The sequence below is a fragment of the Vulpes lagopus genome, chromosome 24 (assembly GCF_018345385.1).
Source record: "Vulpes lagopus strain Blue_001 chromosome 24, ASM1834538v1, whole genome shotgun sequence".
Classification (NCBI taxonomy): domain Eukaryota; kingdom Metazoa; phylum Chordata; class Mammalia; order Carnivora; family Canidae; genus Vulpes; species Vulpes lagopus.
In genome coordinates, this window is record NC_054847.1 from 52,289,546 (window position 1) to 52,294,163 (window position 4,618).

The following is a 4,618-nucleotide window of genomic DNA, read 5'->3' on the forward strand; positions in this document are numbered from 1 at the left end:
TTCAATAAACAAATGATGCCAAGAAACAACAACTTTCCACTCCCTGCTTAATATCAATAGAATATCAGATAGACAAAGGGCCACCAAACTATAGCACTGAAAGAGAGGTTAAAAACAGTTTTCTGGTAAGTGGAGCCAGAAAGGAAATAATGGTAAAACAAAAACGGTTTGGAAAACCTGTTCATGTTCAATATATGACCAAGGAATAGAAGAAGATAGCACACCCATAAAGGTTCAGCCACAAATATAATAAACAAGAGAAGTAAAATGTGCGGGAGATGTCTTTTATCAAAAGTAAATTCCTTGTAAAGATCGACTTGCTCCATAGAATAAATTAATGACAACATACTGTCAGTAAGATAAGCATCAAGGATCAGGGAGTAGACTACAACTTCTGGGATGAGAAAGGCACTCTCTGGAGAAGGAGACCGGGAGAACATGTTTGCAAAAGCACATCTAATAATGGACAGTTATCCCAAATACATAAAGAACTCTGAAAACTCAACAAGAAAACAAGCAACATCAATTTAAAAACAGGCAAAATACCTAAGGAGATACCTCACCAAAGAATATATGCTGGCAAAAAAACATATCAAAATATGTTGAAAATCATGTGTCTTTAGGCAATTGTATATTCAAACAAGAAGATATTGGTCCGCCCATGGGTGCCATCAGGGTGGATGCAGCCAGTCAGGTGCTCCTGAGCTCTGGCCTCACCATCCTGTCCCAGCCACTCATGTGGGATATGAGCCTCTTCCTCCAATAATAGGACAAAATATTTTTGGCAGCAAGTATGTCAGCTTCCTGGTCTGTTTTGTTATACTCAGCACATTGCGAGTATCGATGGGAAGCGTGGGTTGTTCACAGGCTTGACTCTAAGACTGTGTTCAGGTGTCCTTGGAACTGTGGTCCATGGTAAAGTTTTACAGCATTACCAGGAATGTGACAAGGTCTAGGATTTAGGCTCTGGAAATGTACAGAAAGAAGTCACACCTTCCTTCGACCAAGTTATCAAGGAGACAACTCGAGAAATGATGGCCTGTTCTGCTACTACCCTCATCACATATCCCTTCACATGTGATCACACAGATCTATGGTACAATTCATTGGCAGAGAATACAAGTACTGTAGATTTTATGACTCCATAGTAACCATCTATCGTGAAGAGGACATCTTAGGATTTTTTGCGGGTCTTATTCCTCGCCTCCTAGGTGACATCCTTTCTTTGTGGCTCTGTAACTCACTGGCCTACCTCGTCAATACCTATGCACTGGACAGTGGGGTTTCTACCATGAGTGAAATGAAGAGTTATTCCCAAACTGTCACAGGAGTTTTTTTGCCAGTATGTTGACCTATCCCTTTGTGCTTGTCTCTAATCTTATGGCTGTCAACAACTGTGGGCTTGCTGGTGGATCCCCTCCTTACTCCCCAATATACACTTCTTGGATAGATTCCTGGTGCATGCTAAAAAAGAGGGAAATATGAGCTGAGGAAATAGCTTGTTTTTTCCGGAAGGTCCCCTTTGGGAAGACTTATTGTTGTGACCTGAGAATGTTAATTTGAAGATGTGGGGCAGGGACAGTGACATTTCTATAGTCCCAGATGCACAGAATTATGGGAGAGAATGTTGATTTCTATACAGTGTGGTGCGCTTTTTTAAAAATAATCATTTAATCTTGGGAAAATGGAAAAAAAAACCCAAGATACTACTACAAGCCTATTAGAATGTAGAAAATCTTGAACACTGACAACACCAGATGCTGAGGAAGTGAGGAAGATGTGGAGCAACAAGAATTTTCATTGCTAGTGGAAATGTACTGCCACTCTGGAATATGGTTGGGCAGTTTCTTAGAAAACTGAACATACTCTTACGGTATGATTCAGCAATTATGCTCCTTCCTATTTATCCAAATGAATTGAAAACTTATGTCTGTATGAAAACCTGTACATGTATGTTTATATATAAAATCTACACTTGAGATTCAGACTAAACTTTCAGCTTCAAGATAAAGTTGAGGAATATATATATGAGCATTAAATTCCTTAACTATTTTAGTAAGCAATGGTATTATTTCTGATAATTTGGAATAATAAGCAAACATATTAGTATATTATTTAAAGTCTTAAAGTATTAGTTTAAAAATCTAAACATGTAATACCACCTTCTTAATAAAGACAAGCCAGCAAAACCCAAAAATCAATAAAGCAAAAGATCTAAAGATATAAAGAAATTGTGAAGTAAAGTCAGTGGGAGAAAAAAAATCAATAATCAGCCTCATCTTCTATACCAGGAAGAGTAGAAACAGTCTTTAAAATGGGCAAAATAGATAATATATATTAAATATATACTAAAATTCAACCAATGGTAATACTACACAACTAAAATATTTTCAAAATTTCCCAAACTACCAGAAAATTAAACAAAAGCATGATAAATTATAAATTAAATATAATGAATGAATGAATGAGGAAATCAGGAAACATATCTTAGGTAAGGCATGGCCAAGACCAAACTTCTATATTATAACAATAAATGTAAGTGATATAAACTCAGATTAGAAGTTCAAAATAGATCACAAGTAATTTACAATAAATAAAATATAATTTGCTATATGCTATTTATAAGAAACATCTCTGGAAAAAAGTGCTTCAGGTTTAAATTAAATAGATAGATGATAACTTATTTTGCAATATCCAATAGAAATGAAACAAAATTTATGTTAATAAGCATGCAGTCAAGCATAAATTTAAGGCAGAATTGTTTGAAGAAAAATAGAATTTTATCAAATGCAATAAGCATAAACCAACTTCTATGCCTTACTCTAATTTAACTTTATCATATAAATAATCCAGCCTTAACATATAAATATCAACTGCAAGAAAGCTGGCAAGTCTTTCATGATAATTCAATAACAGAAAGAGACGTTATAGTCTAGGTTAGCAAATGGTAGACCACACAGCAATACCTAAGAAAGATGCCAGTAATCCAATTAATGTATTTAAGAGTAAATTCCATTATGTTTAAATAGTGATAATTGCTTTTTCAGACTACAGAATAACATTATTAAATTTTAATAAGAAAATGATAGAACCAAAGACAAGACAAAACAATAACACATAACCTTAGTAAAAAAGAAGTAAATTAAATATAAATTGCCAATATATGAGTACTGAATGCAACTCAAAAAGAGAAAGCAAAACTTGGTCTTCTCAAACAATGTTTATAGATGGGTGTCAACAGTTATTACAATAGATGCTATCAGAATGGAATGATTTCATGTATTAAAATGAGACTCTCTTACAAAAAAAATAAAATAAAATAAAATAAAATGAGACTCTCAAAATCCATGACATTGATCAGAATTTGCTAAGACTTTTAAAGTATATTATCAAATGAATTTATTTCAACTATTTTTGATTACTTTTTTAAAAAGTATGTTCAAAAATAGTAAAAGATACCTTTTTAAGAGATATCAACACTGGATTTAGTTGTCAAGATTATCCTAGGTATTTTTTAAAAAATATGTATTGAGGGATCCCTGGGTGGTGCAGCGGTTTAGCGCCTGCCTTTGGCCCAGAGCGTGATCCTGGAGACCCGGGATCGAATCCCACATCGGGCTCCCGGTGCATGGAGCCTGCTTCTCCCTCTGCCTATGTCTCTGACTCTCTCTCTCTCTCTGTGACTATCATAAATAAATTAAAAAAATATGTATTGATTTATTTGAGAGAGAGAGAGCGATCGAGCAGGAGGAGCTGCAGAGGGAGAGGGAGAGAGAGAGAGAGAATCCACAAGCAGACTCCCAACCAAGCCCGGAGTGGGAATGGAGCTTGATCCCACAACCCTGAGATCAAAATGACCTGAGTCAAAATCAAGAGTGGATGCTTAACTGACTGAACCACCCAGGTGCCCCACCTCCCCCATTCCCCAGGTATTTTTTAAAAATCTTCTGCTTATTTTGTAAATAGGTGAAGTAGGAACCTAATAGAATTTGGAAACTTTGTTTAGTTATTGTTGCTAATAAGTAGAAGCTTTCTGGGAATGAAGCCCTTGGTTTTTCTCCTGTGAGTGATTGCTACATTAGTACCACCAGGAAAGCTTTGACGTGGATCCTGCTAGGACAAATTAAATCAGAACTTCAATGTGTGTGTCTCTCTCTCTCTTTTCTTCCCTCCCTTCCTCTCCTTCTCTGGATGATTCACATGAGCTCCCAGGTTTGATTGCCTCTTTTTTATACCTTCTTGACTACATCTCACAGATTATTTTTACATGTGTATTTTCTATTACTTTCTGTTTTGGAGATATTAGCTAGGTTTTCTCATTTGAGACCATTTAAAAATCAAATCCTCATTGTCTTTTTATATTTCCTGATTAACTAAAATGAAAACTTTATGCATTGTGTTATATTAATTTATGGTGGATATTAATGATATTACCTCTGCCTGAAACTCCGACTCTAATCCTCATTCAATAAATGAATAAATGATTTATAGAATTTAGCAACTGTGTATACAAGTACCCAGAGTTCCTGAGGGACACCTTCTCTCACATTTCCCACATGTAAAAATAGATTAAGTTTTTACATCCAGAAAATAATTTACTAATTTCAAATGTCTATGT

The 4,618-nt window shown here is 35.2% G+C and overlaps 1 pseudogene; it reads left to right on the plus strand.

Moving 5' to 3' along the window:
* Positions 1-661: 661 nt before the first annotated feature.
* On the plus strand, positions 662-1,563 carry LOC121481903 (annotated as a pseudogene).
* Positions 1,564-4,618: the final 3,055 nt, after the last annotated feature.